The sequence below is a fragment of the Plutella xylostella genome, chromosome Z, assembly GCF_932276165.1.
Source record: "Plutella xylostella chromosome Z, ilPluXylo3.1, whole genome shotgun sequence".
NCBI lineage: Eukaryota > Metazoa > Arthropoda > Insecta > Lepidoptera > Plutellidae > Plutella > Plutella xylostella.
This window is the reverse complement of record NC_064012.1, coordinates 5920302-5935316: the sequence shown is the minus strand read 5'-3', so window position 1 is coordinate 5935316 and position 15015 is coordinate 5920302.

Genomic DNA, 15015 nt, shown 5'->3' with positions numbered 1-15015 from the left:
CGCCGCGCCCGCGGCCACATTCCCCCTCGCCGGGCCGTCTGACGCGCCGACCTACCGCCCTATGGTAGTCGGTCGCGAGACGGAGCCGCGAGGGACCTCCATCGCCGACTCAGAGCGATCCTCGATTTCCCTGCGCATCCGCCAGGTTCAGCTGAAGGCTGAAGAGCAGCTCGCCAAGCTTGCGCGAGCTAAGCTGCAAATCAACAAACAGTTGATCGAGCTAGAAGAGGCTCACATGCGACGCCGCCTTGCTTATGAAAGCGAGTCAATCTACGAAGATGAACCAGTATACGGCCACGCCACGGCCGTACCGATGAGTCATCCGACTTCATCTTTCTCCGAACGTCGAAGCCTCGACGCTCATCCACATGCCGCCATCCCGGCGCCTATGTCCCATGGCGGGCAGACCACCCTGCCCCGAGAGACACTGTCATGTTGGCAGAGAGAAAACGTAGCCCAGCTCCGCTGCAGTGAGCTAGAGGCCCAGCCCCGCTACACCGAGCATGAGATCTGCTACAAAGCAGACTTCCCAAGCAAGCAAAGTGACGTTCCCAGTTACGTGCATACCGTCAACCGACGGCATTCCTTTCCTGTTCGTCAGTGTAGTGACAGTGAAATTTACTGCTGTATCAGTGAAAATGAAGATTATGAAAGTGAACATGTGAGTGACTATGTGTCACCTGTGTGCCGCGGCACAGTCACGGGCTACCTGGAACCGGTTTCACCCTCCGACGGTAGAACCGCCGCAGGCCCAGACTACCTGAAACCTGTTCCGCCCGCCGACGACCGCACCGCCGCCAACCATGTGAGTCACCCATTGACTACCTGGAACAATGAATGTGTTGCGAGTGTTGACATAGTGCCAGACAATGAGTGTGTTATTGTGCATTCCGTTCCGTCTCTATTGGATAGAGACCCGCCCGACCGGGCCGACACCGCCACCTGTGATAGTGTGTGTAGTGAAAGTGAAAAAGTGCCAGTATATGTGTGCCACAACTCCAACCGCTGTGATGATGACACATACATCGAGGTCGTCGGTCCTGACGCCACGCTCGAGGCACGAGACCCGGCCGTCCAACCAAATGACGGCCAAACTACTACCGATGCGGTGAGTCAACCTCTGCCCATTTTCCAACAACGGTGTGACGCTGACGCTCACTATGAGCACCACGACGCCGCCGCTGTTCCTGAGTGGGACACACCCGTCCCGCCGATTGACGGCCAACCTACGGCTGTCTCGCTGAGTCAGCGCCCGCTGACTCCACCGTTTCCCGAGCGCCGAATCCCCGACGCTCGCCAAGTGCATGTCAACCCTGACAATGTACCTGAGCGAGACACACCCGTCCCGCCGATGGATGGCCAACCTACGGCTGTCTCGCTGAGTCAGCGTCCGCTGACTCCACCGTTTCCCGAGCGCCGAAACCTCGACGCTCGTGGTGAGCGCCTAGACACTGGCGCTGTTCCTGAGTGGGACATCACCGTCCTACAGCCTGATGACCATTCCACGATCATCTTGCTGAGTCAGCAACCGCTGACAGTACCGTATCCTGAGCGCCGAAGCCTCGACGCTGAGCTTACTGCACCTGTCCTCGTGTGTCGAGTACCCGACACACGATACCATGCCGACACACACAATGTCGGCTGTGACGTCTCCACACATGAGCCGCACGTCAAGACCGACGCTGCTTTCCAATGGACGTCATCCACTTCCCCGTCCACCCCCGCCGCTGCCGCAATCCTGCCGCAGCCTGCGGATTCCGTCTCTGTGCCGCTACCAGCTGTCCAGCCACCAGCACGAGATGACTCCACGAGGCCACGTGAGTTGCCTACGGGGGGAGCCCTTCTTCCCCCGTTGTGTGTTATTCCGCTGCGTCATCTTCCCGCTGCTGACACTGAGCGCGGGACCTCCGCTGACGTGGCCCCTCCAACAGTAGCGAGCCGAACCGCGCCGCTACTCTCCGCTGCACGTCATTCCCCAAGACGCTGCCTTTTCCCCGCTGCTTCCAGACAGCGCGGGGTCTCCACTGATACAAGAGTATCACCTCCTGCGAAGACAGTGAGGCAGCCCGCTTCACTGAAGTCCTATGAAGGCCGCACCCCGCGGCACCATCCCGCTGCTACATCCAGCAGCCGAGCCACGACCGCCCCGAGACGTCCACTCGTCGAGACGTGGATCCACGACGGGGGGAGCCCCTCCTCGTCGAGTCGTGGCCACCAACCTGGACACGCAACTCGCGGTCCCACTGGCCACCCCAGGCCAGCTCCAACTTCATCACCGAGTACAGCCACGCCGCTGAAGCCTACTCGGCGCCCGACGCTCGTCGTTGACAATCACGACGACCGTCGCTCAGTGCCGCGCCGCCCCGCTGCTATGAGACAGCGCGGGGACTCCACTGGCCACCCCAGGCCAACTCCAGCTACATCAGCGGATACAACTACGCCGCTGATGCCCACTTGGCGCTGCTCCATGCCGCGCCAGCCCGCTGCTACGAAACAGCGCGGGTACTCCAATGCCGACCCTGCGCCGCAGGCGTCCCGAGTGCGCCGCCGTCAACCGCAACGTCCCGCTGCTACACAGCGCGGGATCTCCACTGGACGCACGCAACAAGTTACAGTTGCACCAGCAAGCAAGCCTGCTACGCTGGTGCTCACCGCACGCGTTTCCTCACCGTGCAACCGCATCCCCGCTGCTTTGACCCAGCGCGGGGTCTTCACTACAACCGCACGTCATCCTTCGGCGTGCATCCACCTTCCCGCTGCTTCCATACAGCGCGGGATCTCCACTGCTGTGGCAAAGGCGGGAAACCTCCAGCCTATGCCTGCCACACGCCGCACTCTGCCGCACCATTCCGCCGCTGAACTCGCACGACGGTCCCTCGCCGTGTCACGAGTCGTCGACGGGGGGAGCCTCCCCTCAAGCTCCGATCGAGACCACCCCGGCCGCCCAGGCCACCGAGGTCACCGAGGTCGAAGAGGTCGCCGATCCCACAACCCTGAGTCTGCACCCAGCGGACCCGCTGGCTACTCCCAGTCATCCAAAGGATCAGCAAGTAAGCCTACTCCGCTGATGACCACAGAGCGCCGATCTCCATCGCGCCGCCACCCCGTAGCTTACAGACAGCACGGGGTCTCCAAGGGCTGCACCCAAGCAGCCCCACTGACACCAGCCGTACTGAGGCCCACTGCGCGCTCCCGAACGCGCCGCCCTGCTGCCTCCATGAGCAGCCTCGCCGCCACCACGTCAAGACGACCCTTTGCACGAGTCGTCGACGGGGGGAGCCCTCCCTCTTCCACCGGTGGCCGCTTCATCGAGTCTGGACCCAGACGACCCACAGGCTACCAACAGCCTTCCATGAAGAAAGCGTGCAAGCCTGCACCGCTACACCCTTCGTGCCGCCCCACGTGGCATCACCCCGCTGCTTCCTCACAGCGCGGGGACTCCGCTGACTACCCTCCGTCAGCACCTGTGAGCAAACCAATTGTGCTCGTTTGGCACCGCACCCCGCCGTGCCACCCCACCGCTATGAAACAGCGTGGGGACTCTCCTGGCTGCAGACAGCCATCACCTGGGACACCAGCGTCTCATCCTAAACGCCGCCCCCAGCCGCGCAAGACCCGTCCAGCCGCACGTCCCGTGCGCCGTGAGACTCCAACTGGCACCCGGCCAGTTACCACACCGCTCGCAACCGCTGAGCGCCGCACCCTGCGGCACCGTCCCACTGTGCACCCCGTACAGTGTGGGATTTCCACTGGCTGCCCCCAGCCAGCACCAAGGCCTGTCAGCAAGACCGCTGCGATGGCACGCCATACGCACTGCCCCTTGCCGTGCTGCAACTTTCCTGCGCGCCGCCCTTCGCCGAGCCGCAACTTCCCCGCTGAATTTACACAGCGCGGGGTCTCCATTGGCTTGTCCGAGCCAACTCCAGAGCCGACGTCTACGAAGCCTGCGCCACTGACGATCAGTGCGCGCGGCTCCCCGTCACGCTACCCCGCTGCTCTGAGCCAGCGCGGGGTCTCCGCTGCAACCGCAGCCTTTCCCGGGCTTCCGCCGACTGCAACCAGCTGCCCAGCTATGGTGCAGAGACCGCCACCGAGGTGGCCCCGACGCGGCTGCGTTACTCGCTTCAGGAAGAACCAGCCAAGAACGGAAGCTTCATCGAGCCCATTGACGCCCGCACCGGCCGTCAATCCAGAGGGGCCATCCACACCACCCCCAGCCGCACCAAGAATGCGGCAGACAGCAGAGTCCAAACCGGACGAATAGTTCCTCGCTGTCCTCCAAAGAAGGCTCATTTCATATACGCCGGGGGGAGACTGTTGCGGACAGCGAGCTATCCATCCTGCTCGCACGCACAGCGCTCCCTCGCACCCACGCACGGCGCGCTTGACCAATGAGCGCGCCTCTCCCGAGTCGAGAACAATGGAGGCCTATTGGTCTCAGGTATAAATACAGGCCCATTTTCCCTGTATTGTCAGTCTTAGCCTCGCTTCGACTCAGAGTTCTGCTCAGCGCAAGCTAGCAAGCTCACCTCCGCCGACCGCAAGGAAGGCACCCAAAAGGGTCGAACCTCCGCGTTCCCCTTTTTCCGCACATGGTTGCGTGACTCCGACCGTAAGGAAGGAACCCCGACGAAGGCGAATCCTCGATTCCCTGAGTCACCCCGCCGAAATCCGAGCCAGGGAGCAGACTTCGCGCGGGAGGTAGCATCCGCTACTCCAGACACCCGTCTGGCCCAGCAGCGACGCCCGTCGCTGCTACCGCGACGCCCGTCGCCTCCACCGTGACGCCCGCTGCGGGTCGAGCCGGTAACCACCGCTGCTCCCCGCAGCCCCTCTCCAGACACCCGTCTGGTCCAGCAGCGACGCCCGTTGTTGCTACCGCGACACCCGTCGCTCGTCGTTGACATTCACGACGCCCGTGGCCCCGACGCCACGCCCGTGGCCCCGACGCCGCTGCTGCGGGTCGAGCCGGTAACCACCGCCGCTCCCCGCAGCCCTCACGAATCCACGGTACGGGTCGAGCCGGCATCCCGCCCTCCCCGTGACACCAGTATAGAGAACAGTGACTAAGTGAAAGTGATTACGAACTGTGATATGGACACTCGTCCTTTAGTGAACCTTTTATGCCTGTTTCTTGTATTTGTGTTAACCTTTGTGTTCCGTGTGATTGTGTAAATAAATTCCTCTTGTTGAGGAGAGTAGAATCGAAACGGTTTTTCTTTTATTCCGCTCAGTCCACTGCTGTCCTCAACAGTTTTGTTGCCAATTTTATTTTTAAAGTAATATTTAAGTACTTTTGCACAAAATATAATAAAACAAATCTACTTATACTAAACTACCTATATATTTTACAAATAAAAAAAGAACAATATAAAATACTTATAATAACATCCTGGCCTGGAAATATTTTACCGTTAATAAACAGGAGTTTATTAAAGGTAGAATATTTCTTGTTGTTATGTTAAATTAAGCTAAAATAAGGATATCTGGTACAGAAGTAGCTAGGTAGACAAGTTGATAAGTGTTATCCTCATATTGCAAGGAGAGGACAAGGGCAACACTGTGAGTAGCTGCGGAAAGTGTTGAAGAGGATTATCTAGTCCATCTAGGTCACGATTTGTACCTACCTACAACTAAATAATTATTTACCTACTTCATTTCATTAGGTAAGTTAATTACCTATGATAGTTCAGGAATTCAGGACGCTATGGAATGAGCTATTTTCTGGGTTTCTCTGAAGGATCGTAGGTACAAGAAATATCGAGCAGACTGGTCAGTGCTAAGTGGTTCTGAAAGTAATTCATCGTAGCGTCATCGATGTAAATTTTGTATGGAATCTCATAGCTGATATACCTACACCCCCGTAGGAGACAGTAGGATTCGTGGGTGGTTCATTAATATTTTATGGGACATACATATTCCATCCTACTTAACTGAGTAGGTTCCTTCTTCCACATCAATGGTTACCTCGTAAACAACTTAAGGCCATCTTAAGGCACTCACAAAAATGCGTTCCAGTTGCGCCAAATAAAAATAAACCATTTCTACTAGTTTTTTAAGTTATTAGTTACACATTGACTATTATACATATCTCGACATCAGAACCAAGAGGGCCGATGTCCATTTTTGCAACTTTTCAGTAGAGCTAAAATAAACTTTTAAATCAGTATAAAACAAACACAGATGTTTGTTTTCGAGTCCAAATACATTATTTCGCTCGGCTAGTTAATGAAAATAGAAAATCGTTTCATTTGAAAACAATTCCTATGCTATATTAGCGACAAAATCAAGTTTTGTGTCTTTGAGTATGGATATCAGCCCCATTTTTCGACTGTAAATAGTAACTTAAAGGCTCACGTCAATAAAAGACCTTACGGCTGTAAAGATTTTAAAAACACTAGACCAAAAATCAAAGCCGTTGTTAACATCGGACCTTTTGGTTCAAAAAATAGAATATCACTTTAAAAAATTCCCTATACCTATTATAACAACAGACTGTATGGTTCGGGGAAAATAGTATTTAAGTTGAATTTTGGCTTACATATGTCTACATATGATTCAATGGCTCTAAAAAATAAAAAATAACTACGGTATACATTTATTTATAACTATTTGGTTCGAATTTAAATAAAATTATACTCAAGAAAATGAAACAAATGGCCAAATTTTGTGTAATATACGACTCTTTGGCTCTGAAATTATTTATTATATTCAAGAAAATGAAACAAAAGACCCAAATGTGTGTTATATACGACTCTTTGGTTCTGAAATTATAAATGTTTGAAGGTTTTGAATTGTTAAACAGGTATGTATAAAGAATAAAACGACAAAAACAAATGGTGGCCCTGTAAGTCGTGGTCCAAAAGAAAACGGGCGAGAGGTAGCATCATTGCCAGCATTAATTAGTTATATTTATGACCGTATTGCACTAGGAAATCTTTAGAAAAAATACGCTTTTATCGACAAGCTGTTGTAAATTCATTAGTAAAGGCCTAGAACATTTCCTCGGACTAACTGGACTGGAAACTGAGGAAAATCATCGTCCTACCGATAACCAGAAAGGACTGCCGATACCCGTGAAGCTATCGTTCCATCACGCTATCGTGCGGAGCAATTTGGTTTCCACAGTAGTCCACAACGCTGCAGCTTGAGCGCTTCCTGCATCTTATGGCTTTGAACGCTACAAGGACCGAACACATTCGTTCGATCGTGTGTGGCATGCGGAACTGCTGTACAAGTTGCCTCAGATGACCAGCAACGTGGCAATTGTGCAGACAGCGGCTTAATTCATTCGTGGACGAACGCTGTTTCTACGTTTTTGTCTAGTACGTCGACTCCACCCTGCGCAAGATCTAGAGTTCCTCAGGGCAGCTGCCTGACTCTACGTGGCCTAAACAGACGATATCCTAACACTGGCGAGCAAGTGTGGAGACGACGTGGTTTTATTGGCTAAAAGTGTGTAGTTCGTCTCATCTCAGAAAGCAAACCTGGCCGTATCAAAAACTGAATCACCTGCCGGAATGGCTGGAAAAGTGGTGCATGGTGGTCAAAGTGGGCACTGCGATGTTGTCCAGCCGCACCTGCACGCTGGCTAAGAAGCTGCAACCCCGAAGTAATTTCGTCGTCTGAAGATCCTCAGTCAATCAACTCAGTCAAATATACCTGAGGGTGACGATTGAGCGCACGCTCACCATGAGTGTGCAAGCGGTCAACACAGTCTACCAGGCGAAGGCCGCACGGGCTATGCTCTGTCCCATGTTGGCTTCCCGACTCCTACTGCGCACGAAGCTGGGGATCTTTGAAACATACATACATGCGTTTCTGACCAACTGCAATAAGAGGCTCCAGGTACAGCAAAACCTGACTCTCAGGACTATCGTCGGGGCTGAATGGTACGTTAGAATTGACGTCATCACCCGCGACCACAAGATCAAGTCGGTAAAGGAGTTTGTGATCCGTCGCCGCGTATCATGTAAGATCCCGCCTAGAATAGGCCGCACAAACATCTTCACTACCTCAGCCCAAGGTAAGGCCTCAGTCCAGTACCAATGACCGGCCTCACAAATGCAGACCCTATCCTTGCCAGCTCCTACTGTTGGCACCAGCCGACGAAACGGCTCCCTGAGTCTATCCACCGAACCGGACAACATTCATCGGGAGCTAAGCCGGCGTCCTGAGAATTAAGCGGCCGCATGCCACCTGACTGAATAGGCACCCGGAAGGCTGAGGAGCTGAAGGCCCGGGCAAGGAGTGAATCCCTGAAGAAGAAAATTCACTCGCTTGTAGAATTTGTAGTTCACCAGCCAGACAGACGAACCTTAAAGATAGAAATTCTGAACACTTCTGCTTCCTTTGCCGCCTATTTTGAAAAAGGAAATTGCAACTTTAATATTTATCCTCCTTCCTATCTGCATGTTTAGGTATCCCAAGACCTCAGAAGCGTACGGCTTCTTTGAAAGTATCGTACCGTAGGGACCATTTAAATATAAAAATCTTGTATGTCTTAAATAAATAAATAAATAAGGAATTCTATATATCTCACAACAAGGATAAGTAAAATCGGTGGGCTTATTACTTAAAGTAAGTCAATCAGGTAGGTAGGTGGAGACATTTTCTACCTATCTACCAGATTGAATTGGCAATCGCACTAAGCAATGTGATTTAATAAACTCATAAATATGTATTAGTTGTGAGGTATATAGTGTTTTCATGCGATTTTCAAGTCAATCTAATTATTTAAGACTTATAAGATTTTTGCTTATAACTTGAAATAGGAGAACCCTTCAGTAGAAACTGATAAAATAAACTTACTTGGTATTAAGTACGTGAAACTCACAATTTTTTTTACGCTTGCGAGGCTTTTTCCAAGTTATGTTTTTGATGGTATTATGCTTTGTCTCGTTCATACTCTGTGAAAAAACTAGTGCTGTCTCTTTTTAATTCGGGGTTTTATGAACTTAACTGAATATGTTTCGAACCATAAGGTCGGATGTGAAAATGTGACCGCATAGAAGTGATATTTAGTTGGACAAAAGGGTACGTTATTGATATGAGACCAACTATTTGCAAGTACTTCTGGACTGTTGTTTACAACCGACCGTAAAAAATAACATTATTTTGATATTTGTACAGCCATAACGTCTGAAATTATAAACAGTCTGTATGGTTCCAGTGTACTGTGGATATGCGACCACTTTTAAGAAATTGAACTTTTGAACGAAAAGAGATAGAGATATGTGAGTTAGACTAAAAGAAAGAGGACAAAAAACTGATAAAAGATCTCTTAAAAAGTGATTTTCGCAAAAAGTGGACATCGGCCCTCTTGGTTCTGATGTCGAGATATTATGATGTGGATATGATGGAATCCTGGTCATTACCGTGGAACTTATCTACCCCAGGCTCTAACGGCCACGCACGGTTCTTCGGCAGATACTTATATATGACCGCTTTTATATATTTTTTCTCTGTTAAAATTTGGAAGTTATTTCCCCTTACTAGTTAGGTACGACTTGCCTCTCACGCGTATACTTAGACGTACTTACTTGGATTTATTTTTCAACTGTTGGTCGGTATACTCATTAGCTGTAGTTACAGCCTTAATAACCAGTGATTTAAATCTAATGAGAAAACACATCACCACTTCACTTAGTCACAATTCATAAACGTTTGGAACCAATGAACCAAGAAGTTTATTTATAAATGCTTCAAAATGTCACGAGACAAAATAAATAAAGTAGGTAGTTAACTATGTAGTTATGTACTTACCAAAGTATATATAAAACCATATAAAACCTAAACTTAGTGTCAAATTAAAAATAAAGTCTTCTTTCAGTAAAATGTCCTCCTTACTTACAATATTTAAGATGCCTTCATGTGGCATCGCCGCCGCCACCGTGTCATGGGACACCATAAATAGATAGTAGAAGTAGGTCCTCAGTGCTATATCTAGAAAGTTTTTTTTAGATTACCTATAATATAGCCTCTTTGATCTCATAAATCTCGGTCTAGATCCAGATTTTACTACATTGACATAGCCCTCCCTAGGTACTCGTACGTATCACAGCTAACTCGCCGCAAATCATAGTAATTGACAATAAGTGCACTATCATTACATTATGTACTGCGTGCATCCCATGCAGGTACCTAGAATATAAGGTTAGAGGTACTAAGCTAGGTATAATAATAATTCTAGAGCACTTAACGTCACGAATGTCCTATGCGCATGTTACCTTGTACTGTACATGTAGGCATCAGCTAAGTACATTTTTTTTCTTAAACACACGTATGGGCTGGGATGCCTTTCGGCCCCCTGAATCTATGATTTCGAAAGAGACGACGTTGTGGTGGTGGCATAGTCTGACTGATGACCTATTGACCACTGTAAATTGTTCCTATGTAGGCAGCATCTATTCTATTCTATTCTCTATGTATAGGGTTTTGTACGCACGCATGCACCTGACTGTTCCATATCCCCTCAAGGTCTAAACTCTCTACCCAGGCTTGGACTATTTCCCACCACGCTAGTCCACTGCTGGATGGTGAGCTCCCTAAATGTTAATGGACTCACTGACTTTGACGCTGACGTGGTACTTGTGACTTTAAACTATATTTTACCCGTTGCGAAGTTAGCATTGTCTGACTGTGGATAGGGATCTACTTATTGCTATGAAAGATGGAACAATGAGTAATATTGGTAATCACTTATCATAATCGGCCTCTTTAATAAACGACACATTTACTAATGGTTTTGTAAACAAGAGCCATTTATTTTTTCCTAAGATACTTCTTATCTCAATGCAATTCATACAGTGCCTGTTATTTACTTATTGAAATACTTATAAGAACTTATATATATATATATATATATATATATATATATATTTTTTTTTAATCTTTATTTATTAAAGAAACTTTTATATATAGATAGATAGATAGAATATTCTTTATTTGTACACACAGACATAAAAGAAACTTACATAACATAAATACTATAAACTATGTACAAAAGGCGGTCTTATCGCTTAAAGCATATATATTTTATGAACAGGGTTTGTAAGTATTTTTTTTCTATCTACCACAAAGTACAAAGTAGGTATAGCATAAGTATATATATATATATATATATATATCATACCACATATAACATACCACAAAGTACAAAGTAGGTTAGATTAGGAAACATCTTCTTTCTTTCTTTCTAAAAAACGCCAAAAACACTGCAATAATAGGGCCTCCTAAAAGACTGGAGGGTTATTTTTTTGCCATAAACTCCACGCTTGTTAGGAGTGTTGGAGATATAACACAATACAAATATAGGTATTCACACCCGGAGGAGGCTATAGATCGAACCCGAGACCTTCAGCACAGCACTCAGATTCACTAACCACTGTGCCCTGCGGCGGTCCCTGTCAAAATCAATATTACTCGAACAACGATTAATATTGGTTCATTAAAAATTCATGATAAAATTAGCCGGTCGAAATGTATACGATTGTTTAAATTATGTAATAGTTAAGTAAGTACTTCAATTACCTACTTATACAAGTATACAAATTTGTCATCATCATTTTATTTAACGTGTTTTATTAACTTCGTTAACATTAGAAGGTCCTCCGCATCGCAACAACAATCTTGAAAACCCCACAAATGTTATCAAACTACCTATCAAAATCTATTGTACCTAATTATTACCAAACGATCCAACTTAAAATCAGTCTTAAGCTGAGGTTGACTGATAAGTGAGTAATTTTCGTAATGTTTTGATAGCCTTGCGGCCTTTATTATGTGGAGTAAAGCACTCGAGATCGCTGTTTTAGCTCCAATTTATCGGAGTATTCATCGCCTTGGAGCGGTTATCAACGGAGCGTTGTTTTAACCGATAATTTTGATAATGGCTGATAACTTCTTGTCTCCGAAATGCGCGGGCGCACGCGATCCCGGCGTGCTCGCTGTCGGCACAGATGATGCTATTTTGCCACTTAAATTTCGTGTCTCTATACCAACATGTAAGTATGTAATAAAATTATATGTGACCGTATATTATGTCACGTTTAATATTTGTAGTGAGTAATGTTTGCCGTTTTACTAAAATTTATCATGTTTAGGTTGGATATTGTTTAAATTAAAAGTTAACGAAACATTATGGTACCTAAAGGGTAAGTTAAGTACGTACTTTTTGTAACTATAGGTAAGTAGGTACATGATAAAGTATTAGGTATGATATACCTACCTATTTAGCTATGATTAGTAGGCAATTGAACATTTTAATCAGGTAATTACGGGATTATCTTAATACCTCTTCCAATAAAGTACTTAATCCATGTAGCACGATATAAAAACTGCAGTAAAGTCAAACGCATTATGCAGTATTGTGCCTGCTATGTAGGTACTTATTTAAAACAATGTTTAGCCGTACCTTCATATAGAAATAAGTCTAGAAACAGTAGCGCTGGATGGTTCTGCGCCCGCCGGTTCGGCAAAGCAAGCGCTTTCCAGCTTTCCCTATGTATACGGCATGATGTAACTAAGTATCTATACCTACTTTATATATGTCCACTGCTGGACATGGGCCACATGGGATAAGGATCTCTACCGACAACATAGGTATTCTACGTAAGCCTCGGTCTTCTTAATCCAGCTAACACAAACGATCACCTGATTAAGGTTATCGGTTGGGCTGGAGGGGGGTCCCGCGCTACCTCACATGAAAAACTAATAAAAAATATCCCTATTTTTCTGTCTTGGTTAAAAAAATCGTGGGGTTGCCCCCGAGCGGTGCCGAATTGGCTGGCAGATATCGACAAAAGCAATAAAATGTATCAGCAAACAATATTATCAGTATTATAAGTAAATACAATAGTTTATTGGCCAAACTGTAATCTTTAACTTATAAAATTTCCAACAAGCGAAAAAGTTTCCTAACCTTTTAGGGTTCCTTAAGATACTATAGTTTCTTCAAACTTAATAATTTCATAAGTTTCCCAAATGTCAAAAGTTTCGTTTAAGTTTCCCATAACAGTAGGAAAACGTAAACTTTCATTGTTTTACATTAAACACTACAAAACCTTGACCGGCTGTACGGTCCGCTATCGATGTAGATAACATATCACTATTCTCGATTAATGCGGCGTTGCTATTGGAGGAAAGCCATGGAAGTAATAAGGAAAGCTCATCAAATAGTTTATCGACGTTTATAACCGACCCATGCCTTTTAATATTCTCAGTTTAAGATTATGTACTTAACTGAATTTCTCATTAATTAATGAGTATTAAATTACAAAGAGGCACTCGAGATATTTGTTAGGTGCTGTAAGCTGTTAATTTATACGAAACAGAGTTATAAAAAACATCATTACCTAAACTGTTTAATTACAAACAGCAGTTTTAAAAGCCACCTATATAAAATATTAATTAGATGCATTAACTACGGGACCGCACATCCGGCTGATTCAGCTCATTTATAACATTTAGCTACAACACGAGTGTAAATAAAAATGTATCTAATTTACACTTTCGCATCACCATCCGGCATGATACCTACTAAATTATTTAGCAACATCAATATACGCTAACCAGTTAGATATCCTATTAGGCACCCTAACCGCTAAGATAAACAAAGTTTGGCGTGTGTACTTATTTATTATTTATTTTTATATCGAAGCAGAAAAGTTATCATAAAGATAAAGATCAGTACACAGTAACTCTTTTACTAAAATAATAATACTTATCTCATTTACATCTGCAATAGAAACATCTATATGTTTAGGTACCTATTTACCTACTCTGTTATCTGAACATTACATTGTTGAGTGATTCATTTGATTACCTATATCTAAACATTTAAAAGATCATGTTATCTACAAAAATGACATTTATTATGACAAGATTATTAAAAGAGCCTGAATGAACGTGTAAAATATTCTGTAGGTACCTTCTAGTCAACTGAATTAAATTAGAAGTAGATAAGTTTATAAATTATAGGAAAACTAAAACACAATATTCTAAGGTCTAATCTAAAATAAATCATTTACAGCCTGGCTTAAATAGTCTCCCTGGCTGGATATTCAGAGAGGTAATGCAACCAGCATTATGGGAACCTTTGAGCTAGGTACGATAAGAGGAGGTCGCTTTGATATAGTTTAGGTTCGGTAGTTGAAAATCGCATTTTTTTAAAATCAATATAATCTTATTTAGGTAGTTTTATGATATTATTATATTTATAGGTACTAGGTTAATTAGTTTTAGAGCTATGTGTTTTATTTAATAAAGTTGAATTACAATGCTTTCAGACCCTATACAAGTATAATAATAAATCATTTACAGCGTATACTGTATAAGCCTTATTATGGGCATAGACTAATATAGGGCTTATAGTTCAGAAGCGTCTTATAGCAGACACGCTTGAAAGTGACCTCTGACTACCCCTTCGGGGATTACAAATTACAATCGTGAGCACATGTATTTATGTATTTATAGTTCGCAACTACCGTAAATTGACAGAAACTGTATTTTGTTTAGTAAAAAATACAAATAAAACCTGAAACGGATTTAGATGCAAATACTTAGAAAGGCAGACACGGCCAACACCCTCCACCTCACACCCCACCATATAAGTACAAAACATAAAATCATAGGTAGGTACTTAACTTAAAGATAATCTCTCATTTAACCCTACATCAGGGTTGTCCGGTTATGTATGTTGCCGTATGTTGTCCATAAAGCTTAGTCCTGCTACGCTAATGGTGCAATACGAGTAACAACAAAAAAAACAATCTGATTATTTTTTGCTTATACTTCTTCATAATTATAGCCCATTTTGTTCACGCGTTGACGAAGTGAGAATTTATCATCAATGCAGGGCTGAGGATTTAAAATACAATTACTTAATCTTCTATCATTGATCGTTTACGCACGAAATAAAATCGCAGATTGGGGAATTACCACATTGGGGGTCACCGATGCTTATAGCATTAGTTACTAGCTGATCCCGAAAGCTTCGCTTCGCCTTTAAAAGTT